The sequence below is a fragment of the Arachis stenosperma genome, chromosome 1, assembly GCF_014773155.1.
Source record: "Arachis stenosperma cultivar V10309 chromosome 1, arast.V10309.gnm1.PFL2, whole genome shotgun sequence".
Taxonomy (NCBI): domain Eukaryota; kingdom Viridiplantae; phylum Streptophyta; class Magnoliopsida; order Fabales; family Fabaceae; genus Arachis; species Arachis stenosperma.
This window is the reverse complement of record NC_080377.1, coordinates 73,606,026-73,622,427: the sequence shown is the minus strand read 5'-3', so window position 1 is coordinate 73,622,427 and position 16,402 is coordinate 73,606,026. Positions and strand designations below refer to the sequence as shown.

General features: G+C 39.2%; 2 non-coding genes across 2 annotated transcripts; both read right to left on the bottom strand.

Annotated features, from left to right (window-relative positions):
• Positions 1-2,063: 2,063 nt before the first annotated feature.
• LOC130949102 (small nucleolar RNA R71) lies at positions 2,064-2,171 on the bottom strand. Its single transcript, XR_009073329.1, has one exon. It is a non-coding gene; the product is annotated as a small nucleolar RNA R71 (small nucleolar RNA).
• Positions 2,172-15,995: 13,824 nt separating this feature from the next.
• LOC130956030 (small nucleolar RNA R71) lies at positions 15,996-16,103 on the bottom strand. The gene has a single exon (XR_009076974.1). It is a non-coding gene; the product is annotated as a small nucleolar RNA R71 (small nucleolar RNA).
• Positions 16,104-16,402: the final 299 nt, after the last annotated feature.

Below are 16,402 nucleotides of genomic sequence, written 5' to 3'. Positions count from 1 at the left end.
TTCATGATGATTTGTTGAAATCTGGCTGGCTGAGAAGCCATGTCTAATCTGATTGGACCGAGGTTTCAACTTATCACCACAAGAGCTTGTTGATTTTAATCAATCTTGCTTTTGGAGCAGTGATCTGCTAAGGCTTGGCTGACCTTTGGTCATGTCTAGTGTTTTGGACCGAAGCTTTCTTTGAAAGCTTGGCTGGCTGAGAAGCCATGTCTAATTCCTGGACCGGAGTCTTAGACTAGCATTGCACTGATTCCTGGAATTCTCATTAAGAATTTTGATATCTTTTTCCACTTTATTTTCGAAAAACACAAAAAAATTACAAAATCACAAAAAAAAAACCAAAAATATTTGATGTTTCTTGCTTAAGTCTAGTGTCTCATCTTAAGTTTGGTGTCAAATGCATGTTTTTGTTATACTTTTCGAATCCATGCATGTATTTCTTTGTTTTGATCTTTGAATTCTTTTGGCTTGAGTGTTTCTGTGTCTCATATAGTGTCAGTAGTACACAAACTGCTAAGTTTGGTGTCTTGCATGCATTGTTATTTGATTCTTGTTGCATTTTGATTATTAAAAATCCAAAAATATTTTTTTATTTGTGTCTTCTCAAGTCAATAATACAAGGAATTGAAGATTCAGAACATACTGCAGAGGAATTATACAGAAAAAGCTGGGCATTCAAAATTGCCCAGTGAAGAAGGCAGACTGGCGTTTAAACGCCAGCCAGGGTACCTGGTTGGGCGTTTAACGCCCAAAAAGGGTGCATTTTGGGCGTTAAACGCCAGAATGTATACCATTCTGGGCGTTTAACGCCAGGATGGTGCTAGGGGGAGAATTTTGTTTTCAAATCAATTTTTTTTCAAGTTTTCAAAGTTTTTCAAAACCAAATCTTTTTCAAATCATATCTTTTCAATCAAATGTTTTCAAAATCAATTTCTTTCCTTTTTCAAAGATACTTACTAACAATTAATGATTTGATTGAACATTTTTGCCTTTTCTATTAAGAAAGGTTTTATGTTTGAATCATATCTTTTCTTGTTAGGCAAGTCATCAAATTTTTTTTAAAATCATATCTTTTAAAATTGTTTTCAAATCATATCTTTTAAAATTGTTTTCAAATCATATCTTCTCAATCACAATTTTTTTAACCAATCATATCTTTTTAATCACATCTTTTTCAAAATAGTTCTCAATCAAATCTTTTTAAACTTCTAATTTCAAAATCTTTTTCAAAAATCACTTGATTTCTCTCCCACTTTCAATTTTCGAAAATTATCAATCAAATTTTCAAAATGTTTTCAAAATCTTTTAATTGAATTTTCGAAAATTCTCTTCCCTCCTTCCCACATCCTTCCATTTATGGAGTACCACTCCTTCTAAATGCACAATTCGAACCTTATCTGATTAAAGTTCGAATTCTTCTTCTCCTTCTTCTTTCTATTTTTCTTTTCCTCTGACACTTCAAGGAATCTCTATACTGTGACATAGAGGATTCCACATTTTCTTTTTCTCTTCTCTTTCATATGAGCAGGAGCAGAGACAAAGGCATTCTTGTTGAAGCTGACCCTGAACCTGAGAGGACCTTGAAGCGAAAGCTAAGAGAAGCCAAAGCACAACTCTCTGTAAAGGACCTGACCGAATTCTTCAAAGAAGAAGAAGACATGGCAGCCGAAAACAACAACAATGCCAACAATGCAAGGAAGGTGCTGGGTGACTTCACTGCACCTACTCCTGATTTCTATGGGAGAAGCATCTCTATCCCTGCCATTGGAGCAAACAACTTTGAGCTTAAGCCTCAATTAGTTTCTCTAATGCAACAGAATTGCAAGTTCCATGGACTTCCAATGGAAGATCCTCATCAGTTCTTAGCTGAATTCTTGCAAATCTGTGACACAGTCAAGACTAATGGGGTAGACCCTGAGGTCTATAGACTGATGCTATTCCCTTTTGCTGTAAGAGACAGAGCTAGAATATGGTTGGACTCTCAACCTAAAGAAAGCCTGGACTCTTGGGAAAAGCTAGTCAATGCCTTCTTGGCAAAGTTCTTTCCACCACAAAGATGGAGTAAGCTTAGAGTGGAAGTCCAAACCTTCAGACAGAAGGATGGAGAATCCCTCTATGAAGCTTGGGAAAGATACAAACAATTAATCAGAAAATGTCCCTCAGACATGCTTTCTGAATGGAGCATCATAGGTATCTTCTATGATGGTCTCTCTGAACTATCCAAGATGTCTTTGGATAGCTCTGCTGGAGGATCTCTTCATCTGAAGAAGACGCCTGCAGAAGCTCAAGAATTGATTGAAATGGTTGCAAATAACCAATTCATGTACACTTCTGAAAGGAATCCTGTGAACAATGGGACTAGTCAGAAGAAAGGAGTTCTTGAGATTGACACTCTGAATGCCATATTGGCTCAGAACAAGATATTGACTCAACAAGTCAATTTGATTTCTCAAAGTCTGTCTGGAATGCAAAATGCACCTGGCAGTACTAAGGAAGCTTCATCTGAGGAAGAAGCTTATGATCCTGAGAACCCTTCCATGGAAGAGGTGAATTACCTAGGAGAACCCTATGGAAACACCTATAATTCTTCATGGAGAAATCACCCAAATCTCTCATGGAAGAATCAAGAGAGACCTCAACAAGGTTTCAATAACAATAATGGTGGAAGAAACAGGTTTAGCAATGGCAAGCCTTTTCCATCATCTTCTCAGCAACAGACAGAGAGTTCTAAGCAGAATACTTCTGACTTAGCAACAATGGTCTCTGATCTAATAAAGACCACTCAAAGTTTCATGAATGAAACAAGGTCCTCCATTAGAAATTTGGAAGGACAAGTGGGACAGCTGAGCAAGAAAATTACTGAACTCCCTCCTAGTACTCTCCCAAGTAATACAGAAGAAAATCCAAAAGGAGAGTGCAAAGCCATAGACATGGCCGAATATGGAGAGGAAAGAGAGGAGGAGGACGCCACTGAGGAAGACCTCAGTGGGTGTGTACCAATCTCCTCTGAGTTCCTCAATGAGGAACAATGGGAATCTAAGGCTCAAAATGAGACCATAGAGATTCCATTGGACTTACTTCTGCCTTTCATGAGCTCTGATGAGTATTCTTCCTCTGAAGAGGATGAGTATGTCACTGAAGAGCAAGTTGCTAAATACCTTGGAGCAATCATGAAGCTAAATGACAAGTTATTTGGAAATGAGACTTGGGAGGATGAACCACCTTTGCTCACCAAAGAACTGGATGACTTGTCTAGGCAGAAACTGCCTCAAAAGAGGCAAGATCCTGGGAAGTTTTCTATACCTTGTACCATAGGCACCATGACCTTCAAGAAGGCCTTGTGTGACTTAGGGTCAAGTGTAAACCTCATGCCCCTCTCTGTAATGGAGAAATTAGGGATCTTTGAGGTGCAAGCTGCAAGAATCTCATTAGAGATGGCAGATAATTCAAGAAAACAAGCTCATGGACTTGTAGAGAATGTTTTGGTGAAGATTGAAGACCATTACATCCCTACTGATTTCATAGTCCTAGAGACTGGGAAGTGCATGGATGAATCCATCATCCTTGGCAGACCCTTCCTAGCCACAGCAAAGGCTGTGATTGATGTTGATAGAGGAGAGTTAATCATTCAAGTGAATGAAGAATCCTTGGTGTTTAAGGCCCAAGGACATCCCTCTATCATCATGGAGAGGAAGCATGAAGAGCTTCTCTCAAAACAGAGCCAAGCAGAGCCCCCACAGTCAAACTCTAAGTTTGGTGTTGGGAGGCCACAACCAAACTCTAAGTTTGGTGTTGGGAGGTTCCCACACGGCTCTGAGTATTTCTGAGGCTCCATGAGAGTCCTCTGTCAAGCTAATGACATTAAAGAAGCGCTTGTTGGGAGGCAACCCAATGTTTTATAGTTAACTATTTTCTTTTGTTATTTTATCTTTTTTGTAGGTTGATGATCATAAGAAGTCACAAAAACAATGAAAAAAGCAAAAACAAAATGAAAAACAGGAAGAAAAACAGCACACCCTTAAGGAGAAGAAGCTGGCGTTCAAACGCCAGTAATGCTAGCTGTTGGGCGTTTAACGCCCAGTCTGGCACCATTCTGGGCGTTTAACGCCAGAAAGGGGCACCAGACTGGCGTTAAACGCCAGTAAAGGGCAACAACCTGGCGTTAAACGCCAGGAATGGGCACCAGCCCGGCGTTTAACGCCAGAAATAGCTCAAAACGTGATTTTGAGCAACATTTGGTGCAGGGATGACTTTTCCTTGACACCACAGGATCTGTGGACCCCACAGGACCCCACCATCACTCTTTCTCTTCTTCCCCCATTCACCAATCACCTCAATACCTCTTCCCCAAAAACCCTTCACCACTCACATCCATCCTTCATAAAACCCCACCAACCTCACCCTTCAAATTCAAACCACTTTCCCTCCCAAACCCACCCATAATGGCCGAACCTTTACCCCCCTCTCTCCTATAAATACCCTTCTTCAACTCTTCATTTTCACACAACCTAAACACCCTTTCTTACCCTTCTTGGCCGAACACACCACCTTCTCCCTCTTCCTCATTTCTTCTTCTTCTACTCTCTTCTTTCTTCTTTTGCTCGAGGACGAGCAAACATTTTAAGTTTGGTGTGGTAAAAGCGTTGCTTTTTCGTTTTTCCATAACCATTTATGGCATCCAAGGCCGGAGAAACCTCTAGAAAGAGGAAAGGGAAGGCAAAAGCTTCCACCTCCGAGTCATGGGAGATGGATAGATTCCTCTCAAGGGTGCATCAAGTCCACTTCTATGAAGTTGTGGCCTTGAAGAAGGTGATCCCCGAAGTCCCCTTTTCACTCAAAAAGGGTGAATATCCGGAGATCCGCCATGAGATCCGAAGAAGAGGTTGGGAAGTACTCACCAACCCCATTCAACAAGTCGGAATCTTGATGGTTCAAGAGTTCTATGCCAATGCATGGATCACCAAGAACCATGACCAAAGTGTGAAACCGAATCCAAAGAATTATCTCACTATGGTTCGGGGGAAATACTTGGATTTTAGTCCGGAGAGTGTGAGGGTGGCGTTCAACTTGCCTATGATGCAAGGAGATGAGCATCCTTACACTAGAAGGGTCAACTTTGATCAAAGGTTGGACCAAGTCCTCACAACCATATGTGAAGAGGGCGCACAATGGAAGCAAGATTCAAGAGGAAAGCCGGTTCAATTAAGAAGGCATGACCTCAAGCCCGTGGCTAGAGGATGGTTAGAGTTCATACAACGCTCAATCATTCCCACTAGCAACCGGTCCGAAGTTACTCTAGACCGGGCCATCATGATTCATAGCATCATGATTGGAGAAGAAATAGAGGTTCATGAGGTTATAGCCCAAGAACTCTATAAGGTGGCGGACAAGACCTCCACCTTGGCAAGGTTAGCCTTTCCTCACCTCATTTGTCACCTCTGTTATTCAGTTGGAGTTGACATAGAAGGAGATACCCCCATTGATGAGGACAAGCCCATCACCAAGAAAAGGATGGAGTACACAAGAGACCCCTCTCATCAAGAGATCCCTGAGATTCCTCAAGGGATGCACTTTCCTCCACAAAATTATTGGGAGCAACTAAACACCTCCCTAGGAGAGTTGAGTTCCAACATGGGACAACTAAGGGTGGAGCATCAAGAACACTCCATTCTCCTCCATGAAATTAAAGAAGACCAAAGAATCATGAGGGAGGAGCAACAAAGACAAGGAAGAGACATTGAGGAGCTCAAGTACTCCATAGGATCTTCAAGAGGAAGGAAGAGCCGCATTAGAAGCCACGTTAACCTAGTTAACATGAGCTTTAACATGAAGCAAGAAGGGGCACACTTGAACGTTAGTGACAATGTTGAGTGTCACTAACGTTCTCGAAGGCTAACAAGGCAACGTTAAAAGCCATGTTAACCCAGTTAACGTGGGCTTTAACGTGAGGCAAAGGGGTGCATGGCAACGTTAGTGACAATGTTAAGTGTCACTAACGTTCTCGAACTTGTATTTTCACTAAATGATAAAAACCCCTAACGTCTTGAGCTAAAGTCTATGCCCACTTCACACTATCTCTCTGTAAGTAAGCCAAGCCCAATTGAAGAAAGGAACTGCTTTAAGCTCAAAGATCCAGAGGCCCAAGACTTGAAGAGCTAACTAGAAGCTGAGAAGAGTAGTATATATAGGAGTAGTTTTGAAAGAGAGAGGAGCTTTTTGGAAGGAGCTAGGACAGAGAACTACTCTTTGTATTTACTTTCTTTGTACTTCTAGCTTTATCATGTATTATCCATCTTTGATTTTTATTTCTAGAGCTATGAACAACTAAAACCCTTTCATTGGGTTAGGGAGCTCTGTTGTAAGTTGATGGATCAATACTAATTTTCTTATTCTTCTTCTATCTTTCCTTTTGATTTTACTTGAAAGCTTTCGATCTTCATCCAATTGGATAGTTATCTTGGAAAAGAAGTTATTCAAACATGGATCTCTTCGGATTCTTGAAAGAGGAATGAAGAGATTAGCTAGAAATGCTTTCTCATGCTGGACCAAATTGAGTGTGGATGGGTATGTGGCTATAACCCTCTAAGCATTTGATTTGGGAAGTGCATGTGGTATAATCAGTGACCACACTTCATCTCTTCTCATGAGCAATTGACCAAGGAATTGGCTATTGATCAAGATTTGAGAGATTGAATTGCAAGAAATTGTGATTCAATCACTTAAGATTGCCAAGAAGATCAATGAGTGCATTGATTGAGGAAGAGATGAAAATGAAATTAATCCGGAGAATGCAACATCTCCTAAGCCCAATGAACTCCCCATTTCTGATCTTACCCATTCTCTTTATTTTCTGTAATTTACTTTTATGAGCAATTCCCCCATTCCCATTTACAATTCTGCTATTTACTTTCAGTCATTTACTTTCTCGCCATTTTAATTTCTGCAATTATCAACTCTATTCATGGATTCACTCAACTAGATCATTCCTCTAATTAAAGTTGCTTGATCAATCAATCCCTGTGGGATTCGACCTCACTCTATTGTGAGTTTTTACTTGATGACAAATTCGGTACACTTGCCAAATGGGAATTTGTTGAGAGACAAGTTTTACCCCGATCAATGAGTTGGACCTTGGGCCTATTTTGGGTCCAGTTAGATCGGCTCGGCCCGTTTGGCCCAATCTTGGGCCAAATTTTTTAAAATTAGTGTCAAAATTCTTATTTTAATTATCTCTATCTTATTTTACATTAAAATTTACATTTCTAATTTTCTTTATTAAAATTTAATTTATTGATTAATTATTCGCAAATTTTATGGGGTTTATATTTTTCTTTCGGCAGCTCGGTCAAAAGGCCTCTCCGGAACTTCGAGTGTTTTTATTTTGTACAAAGGTAGGATTCTGATAAATTCTCACCGATTAAATTAGTATTTGACAAGTGAATTGATGTCGTGATTACTTGTCGATTGAATTTGACTGAATTTATATTGAATTTTTGTGATATATTAATATTTGTGATAAGTTTGAGGTTCGGAGGGTTTAAGTGCAGCCAGGAACTGAGTTATTCTGATGAATTTGATTTCTAGGTTATGTTAGGATAGTTTGAGAATGTTGGAATTTGTCTTTTTGATTTATTAGAAATGGTTCTGAGAATTGAAAATGATTTGAAAAGAGTGCGGAAAATGGTTTGGATGGAACTCGAGAAGGGTGGCAGAGCCCGGTTTTAAGGGAGATGCCGCCAAAATTTTGTTATAAAACTTAAGAGTTTATTTGAAATTTTATTTAGAAGAAAAAGATTGGATTTGAGAAATTATATTATTTGATTTTCGATTTATTAAGGAAATAGTTATATGTCGGATTTAATTCATTTAAGAAAAGCATATATTTTGAGTTTGATTTAATTAGAAAAGAATTATTTTATGATTTTGAATTATTTAAGAAAAGTATTATGTTTTAAGTTTGATTTAAATATGAAAGGACTTATGTTTTGAATTTGACTTTAGTATTTCATTCGGAGGAGTTTTAATAAACTCTAAAAGTAATTAAATTTGTATTGAATAATTTTGTTTTGCGACGTCTTGGAAAAAAATTAAAGAATTAGCTTTAAGGATGAAAGGGGGATTGGTTTTGGTTTTAAAAGAAAAAGAGAAGATAAATCAGCACGTATGATTATGAAATTATTAAAAGGTCACGAGAGGGTGACGAAAAGTAATAGTTATAGTGCTGATGTAAAAATGTTAAGCCATGGGCTTTATATATGAATGATTGTGCGAGGATGCCCGTGTATATGGAATGGCTTCCAGGAGAAAATGTCACGTGCTTCAACTGGAGAATCAGTGCTTGCAAGAGGTTGAAACCTTGCAGAGGTTACGCCACTGGAATGCCTTATCTGACTTGCGAGTCAGATTGCGTCGGGTGTGGGTCGAAACTGACAAATGAGCTTATTACCTGCGATAGGACTAGACATGCATCATCCTTGTTGCGCATTTGTATTTTACCTGACACGATGAAATTGTTTGTGATTGTCTTCTTGTGTTTATTCATTCCTTACTATTATTTTGAATTGTGGTGACTATATATTTCTCTGTGATACTCGTGTATTTGGTTGCGAATTAATTGAACTGTCATAATCCTGACTTGACTAACTATCTCGACCCTACTAAGAACCCCCCAATTCTTACCCCCCTTTTCTTCCTCCCCTTCTGATGGAGACCGAAATTCTGTTTTACGAGATGGACCTTCCCTATATATATGAGGATATTGTACAGCATAGGTTTTACGTAGTAGCTGTAGAGATTAGGACCCGTATGTACATTCTGCGTGACCACCCATTCCATCATCTGATTAACAGTCCGCAGTTCAACCCCGATATGCCTTATGAGTTCCCATTGCAGTGGCTTCACCCGAATGCTCTATTTTACCCGTTCCACGACGAGCCGGTACCTCATCAACATCCCGATCAACCTGCGGATCAGGTGGACCCTGAGCCTTAGCCTATGGATGAGAGTATACCAGAGCCTGTACCGGAGGAGGATATTCCTGTAGAGCATATCTCAGTATCTTCATCTGAGCCATCTTCTGAGGAGCCGCCTGCCACCTCTATTAGTGGACTGACGAGTGTTAGTCAGACTAGTAGTACGAGTGCCAGTGCCCCTCCAACAATTATCGAGATTTCTGATGATGAGGACGAGGATCCTAAAGAGTGTTCTGACATGATTATGATTTTCTCTGATGATGATAGCTGATGCATGGGAGCTGAGATTGTGCCTTTTGATAGTTTTTTTGTGTTAGCCTAGCTTTTGTGTTAGTCTCTCACTTTTGATTAGATTCAGTGAGAAAGTAGGATATACATAGTTGATTAGGCTAGTTTTGAGCACTAACTTAGGGGCTTCCTATATGGATCGAGGCCCAGAGTGTTGATTTTATACATAGTAGTGAGATGTGAAGTGTTGTACGCTAACTTATGATATATACGACAGTACTTTTATATGTTTGTGTGATCTATGATATAAGTTATATTCACATATAATGTTGCCCTTGTGTATGCTTTACTTGATTCCTTATTATGGCTTGTGTATGTTTAATTAGCTGTTGGTGGACGAAATTGTGATCCTCAAAGTTGGTCTTTTTGTATTTGTATGATATCAAAAATACCCCAAAGAGATCATGGTGTGATGAATTGGGATCTTAATAATCCCTGGTGTGATCATAACTCCGTTCAACTTAACCAGCAAGTGTACTGGGTCATCCAAGTAATACCTTACGTGAGTAAGGGTCGATCCCACAGAGATTGTTGGTATGAAGCAAGCTATGGTCACCTTGTAAATCTCAGTTAGGCAGATTAAATGGTTTATGATGAGTTTGAAAATTAATAATAAACAGAAAATAAAAAAGGATAGAAATACTTATGTAAATCAATAGTGGGATTTTCAGATAGGCCTATGGAGATGCTGTGCTCCTCTTGTATTTCTACTTTCTTATTACATTCATCCAATTCTTCTTACTCTTTTCCATGGCAAGCTGTATGTAGGGCATCACCGTCTTCAATGGCTACTTTTCATCCTCTCAGGAAAATGGTCCTATGCGCTGTCACTGCATGGCTAATCGTCTGGAGGCATCACCCTTGTTGATGGCTACATCCCATCCTCTCAGTGAAAATGGTCCAAATGCTCTGTCACAGCACGGCTAATCATCTGTCGGTTCTCAATCAGGTTGGAATAGAATCCCTTGATTCTTTTGCATCTGTCACTAACGCCCAGCCTTCAGGAGTTTGAAGCTCGTCACAGTCATTCAATACCGGAATCCTACTCGGAATACCACAGACAAGGTTAGACTTTCCGGATTCCCGGGATCCTACTCGGAATACCACAGACAAGGTTAGACTTTCCAGATCCCCATGAATTCCGCCATCTATCTAGCTTATACCACGAAGATTCTGTTGGGGAATCTAAGAGATATGCACCCAGCCTAAAGTAGAACGGAAGTGGTTGTCAGTCACGCGCGTTGAGAATGATGATGAGTGTCACGGATCATCACATTCATCAATTTGAAGTGCAACGTATATCTTGGAATAAGAATAAAAGAGAATTGAATATAAAGTAATGGTAATTGTATTGAAACTTGAGGTACAGCAGAGCTCCACACCCTTAATCTATGGTGTGCAGAAACTCTACCGTTGAAAATACATAAGTGAAAGGTTCAGGCATGGCCGAATGGCCAGCGCCCTAAAACGTGATCAATAGCCTCTTAAGATGAAGAATAAAACAAAACTGAGACCAAAGATGAAACGTGGTCAAAAAAGACTTCTAATACAATAGTTAAATGTCCTATATATACTAGACTAGCTACTAGGATTTACATGAGTAGGTAATTGATGCATAAATCCACTTTCAGGGCCCACTTGGTGTATGCTTGGGCTGAGCTTGATCTATCCACGAGCTGAGGCTTTTATTGGAGTTGAACGCCAAGTTATAGCGTGTTTCTAGCGTTCAACTCCAGGTTATGACTTGTTTCTGGCGTTTAACTCCAGATAGCAGCATGTACTTGGCGTTGAGCGCCACTTTACATCATCAATTTCCGAATAAAATATAAACTATTACATATTGATGGAAAGCTCTGGATGTCTACTTTCCAACGCCGTTGAGAGCACGCCATTTGGAGTTCTGTAGCTCCAGAAAATTCATTTTGAGTGCAGAGAGGTCAGATTCCAACAGCATCAGCAGTCCTTTGTCAGCCTTTTTTTCAGAGTTTTGCTCAAGTCCCTCAATTTCAGCCAGAAATTACCTAAAATCACAGAAAAATACACAAACTCATAGTAAAGTCCAGAAATGTGAATTTAACATAAAAACTAATGAAAATATCCCTAAAAGTAGCTTGAACTTACTAAAAACTACCTAAAAACAATGCCAAAAAGCGTATAAATTATCCGCTCATCACAACACCAAACATAAATTGTTTCTTGTCCCCAAGCAACTGAAAATCAAATAGGATAAAAAGAAGATAATATACTATAAATTCCAGAATATCAATGAATATTAATTCTAATTAGATGAGCGGGACTTTTAGCTTTTTGCTTCTGAACAGTTTTGGCATCTCACTTTTTCCTTTGAAGTTTAGAATGATTGGCTTCTCTAGGAACTTAGAATTTTGGATAATGTTATTGACTTTCCTAGTTAAGCATGTTGATTCTTGAACACAGCTACTTATGAGTCTTGGCCGTGGCCCTAAGCACTTTGTTTTTCCAGTATTACCACCGGATACATAAATGCCACAGACACATGACTGGGTGAACCTTTTCAGATTGTGACAGAGCTTTGCTAGAGTCCCCAGTTATTGGTGTCCAGAGCTCTTAGGCACACTCTTTTGCTTTGGATCCTTTTTACCCTTGCCTTTTGGTTTTAAGGGCTATTGGCTTTTTCTGCTTGCTTTTTCTTTTTTTTTTCGCAAGCTTTCTTTTTCACTGCTTTTTCTTGCTTCAAGAATCAATTTCATGATTTTTCAGATCATCAATAACATTTTTCTTTGTTCATCATTCTTTCAAGAGCCAACAGTTTTAACATTCATAAACAACAAGATCAAAAATATGCACTGTTCAAGCATTCATTCAGAAAACAAAAAGTATTGTCACCACATCAATATAATTAAACTAAATTCAAGGATAAATTCGAAATTCATGATGAGCTTCCTCATGCATCTCTTGAGATCCGTGGAGGGTCTCTCTTGCTTGCTCCATCCTCTTCTTGGTGATGGGCTTATCCTCTTCAATGGAGATGTCTCCTTCTATGATAACTCCAGCTGAGTAACATAGATGGCAAATAAGGTGAGGAAAAGCTAGCCTTGCCATGGTGGAGGGCTTTTCGACTATTTTGTAGAATTCATTGGAGATGACTTCATGAACTTCTACTTCCTCTCCAATCATGATGCTATGAATCATGATGGCCCGATCTACGGTAACTTTAGATCGGTTGCTAGTGGGAATGATGGAACGTTGAATGAACTCCAACCATCCTCTAGCCACAGGCTTGAGGTCCAGTCTTCTTAGTTGGACTGGCTTGCTGATGAGCGGATGATTTGTACACTTTTTGGCATTGTTTTTAGTATGTTTTTAGTAGGATTTAGTTAGTTTTTAGTATATTTTTATTAGTTTTTAATTAAAATTCACTTTTCTGGACTTTACTATGAGTTTGTATGTTTTTCTGTGATTTCAGGTATTTTCTGGCTGAAATTGAGGGACCTGAGCAAAAATCTGATTCAGAGACTGAAAAGGACTGCAGATGCTGTTGGATTCTGACCTCCCTGCACTCGAAGTGGATTTTCTGGAGCTACAGAAGCCCAATTGGCGTGCTCTCAACGGCGTTGGAAAGTAGACATCCTGGGATTTCCAGCAATATATGATAGTCCATACTTTGCCCAAGATTTGATGGCCCAAACCGGCATTCAAAGTCACCTTTAGAATTCCCAGCGTTAAACGCCGAAACTGGCACCAAAGTGGGAGTTAAACACCCAAACTGGCACAAAAGCTGGCGTTTAACTCCAAGAAGAGTATCTACACGAAAATGCTTCAATGCTCAGCCCAAACACACACCAAGTGGGCCTGGAAGTGGATTTTAATGTCATTTACTCATCTTTGTAATTCTTAAGCTACTAGTTCTCTATATATAGGACCTTTTGCTATTTGTATTTTCATCTTTTGATCATGTTTTTATGATTGAACCCTCTTTGGGAGGCTGGCCATTCGGCCATGCCTAGACCTTGTTCTTATGTATTTTCAACGGTGGAGTTTCTACACACCATAGATTAAGGTGTGGAGCTCTGCTGTACCTCGAGTATTAATGCAATTACTATTGTTCTTCTATTCAATTCAGCTTGTTCTTATTCCAAGATATCACTTGTTCTTCAACTTGATGAATGTGATGATCCGTGACACTCATCATCACTCTCACGTATGAACGTGTGACCGTCAATCACCTCCGTTCTACCTTAGATTGGGTAGATATCTCTTGGATTCTTTGACCAGAATCTTCGTGGTATAAGCTAGAATTGATGGCGGCATTCAAGAGAATCTGGAAGGTCTAAACCTTGTCTGTGGTATTCTGAGTAGGATTCAATGATTGAATGACTGTGACGAGCTTCAAACTCGCGATTGTGGGGCGTTAATGACAGACGCAAAAGAATCACTGGATTCTATTCCGACATGATCGAGAACCGACAGCTGGATAGCCGTGCCGTGACAGGGTGCGTTGAACATTTCCACTGAGAGGACGGGACTGTAGCCATTGACAACGGTGATGCCCAACATACAGCTTGCCATGGAAAGGAGTAAGAAGGATTGGATGAAGACAGTAGGAAAGCAGAGAGACGGAAGGGACAAAGCATCTCCATTCGCTTATCTGATGTTCTCACCAATGAATTACATAAGTATCTCTATCTTTACGTTTATGTTTTATTCATATATCATCCATAACCATTTGAGTCTGCCTGACTGAGATTTACAAGGTGACCATAGCTTGCTTCATACCAACAATCTCCGTGGGATCGACCCTTACTCGCGTAAGGTTTATTACTTGGACGACCCAGTGCACTTGCTGGTTAGTTGTGCGAAGTTGTGTTTATGCCATGGTATTGAGCACCAAGTCTTTGGAGCCATTACTAGGGATTATTTGAGTTGTGAAAAGTAGTGATCACAATTTTGCATACCAAGTTTTTGGCGCCGTTGCCGGGGATTGTTTCGAGTATGGACAACTGACGGTTCATCTTGTTGCTTAGATTAGGTATTTTTCAGAGTTCTTAAGAATGAATTCTAGTGTTTCAAGGTGATGATCTTATCATCACCAAAGCTGATTGATTCTCATCAATTTAGCTCTTGAATGCAATGTCCTGCTGATGCTTGGCTATCCATGTCTAATTTCTTTAGACTGAAGCTTTAGACTAACATTGCATGATTCCTGGAATTCTCATTAAGAATTTTGATACCTTTATTTTCTTTTCCACTTAATTTTCGAAAAATCCAAAAAAAAAATACAAAATCATAAAAACCAAAAATATTTTATGTTTCTTGTTGAGTCCAGTGTCTCATTTTAAGTTTGGTGTCTTGCATGCATTGTTTATTTGATCTTGGTTCTATTTTCAAGTCAATAATACAGGGAACTGAAGATTCAGTACATGCAGCAGAGGAATTATACAGAAAAAGCTGGGCATTCAAAATGCCCAGTGAAGAAGGAAAAACTGGCGTTTAAACGCCAGCCAGGGTGCCTGGCTGGGTGTTTAACGCCCAAAAAGGTAGCATTTTGGGCGTTAAACGCCAGAATGGATACCATTCTGGGCGTTTAACGCCAGGATGGCACAAGAGGGAAGATTTTGGTTTTAATGCAAATTTTTTTTTTCAAGTTTTCAATGTTTTTCAAAATCAAATCTTTTTTAAATCATATCTTTTCAATCAAATCTTTTTCAAAATCAATTTCTTTCCTTTTTCAAAGATACTTGCTATCAATTAATGATTTGATTCAACATTTCAAGTATGTTGCCTTTTCTGTTGAGAAAGGTTTAATGTTTGAATCATATCTTTTCTTGTTAGGCAAGTCATTAATTTTTAAAATCAAATCTTTTTAAATTGTTTTTCAAATCATATCTTCTCAATCACATCTTTTTAAAACCATAACTTTTAAATCACATCTTTTTCAAAAAAAAAAAAAGTTTTCAATCATATCTTCTTCAAAATCTTTTTCAAAATGATTTTAAAATCTTTTTAATTAATTTTCGAAAAACCTCTTCCCTTCTTCTCACATCCTTCTATTTATGGAGTACCACTCCTCCTCAATGCACAATTCGAACTCTATCTCACTAAGTTTGAATTCTTCTACCTCTTCCTTCTATTTTTCTGTTCCTCTGACACCTCAAGGAATCTCTATACTGTGACATAGAGGATGCCACATATTCTTGTTCTCTTCTCTTTCATATGAGCAGGAGCAAAGACAAAAGCATTCTTGTTGAGGCTGACCCTGAACCTGAAAGGACCTTGAAGCGAAAGCTAAGAGAAGCTAAGACACAACTCTCTGTAGAGGACCTAACAGAAATCTTCAAAGAAGAAGAACCCATGGCAGCCGAAAACAACAACAATGCCAACAATGCAAGGAAGGTGCTTGGTGACTTTACTGCACCTACTCCCGACTTCTATGGGAGAAGCATCTCTATCCCTGCCATTGGAGCAAACAACTTTGAGCTTAAGCCTCAATTAGTTTCTCTAATGCAACAGAATTGCAAGTTCCATGGACTTCCATTGGAAGATCCTCATCAGTTTTTAGCTGAATTCTTGCAAATCTGTGACACTGTCAAGACTAATGGGGTTGACCCTGAGGTCTACAGACTTATGCTATTCCCTTTTGCTGTAAGAGACAGAGCTAGAATATGGTTGGACTCACAACCTAAAGAAAGCCTGAACTCTTGGGAAAAGCTAGTCAATGCCTTCTTGGCAAAGTTCTTTCCACCTCAAAAATTGAGTAAGCTTAGAGTGGAAGTCCAAACCTTCAGACAGAAGGATGGAGAATCCCTCTATGAAGCTTGGGAAAGATACAAACAATTGATCAGAAAATGTCCTTCTGACATGCTTTCTGAATGGAGCATCATAGGTATTTTCTATGATGGTCTCTCTGAACTGTCCAAGATGTCTTTGGATAGCTCTGCTGGAGGATCTCTTCATCTGAAAAAGACGCCTACAGAAGCTCAAGAACTAATTGAGATGGTTGCAAATAACCAATTCATGTACACTTCTGAAAGGAATCCTGTGAACAATGGGACAAATCAGAAGAAAGGAGTTCTTGAGATTGATACTCTGAATGCCATATTGGCTCAGAACAAAATATTGACTCAGCAAGTCAATTTGATTTCTCAAAGTCTGTCTGGAATGCA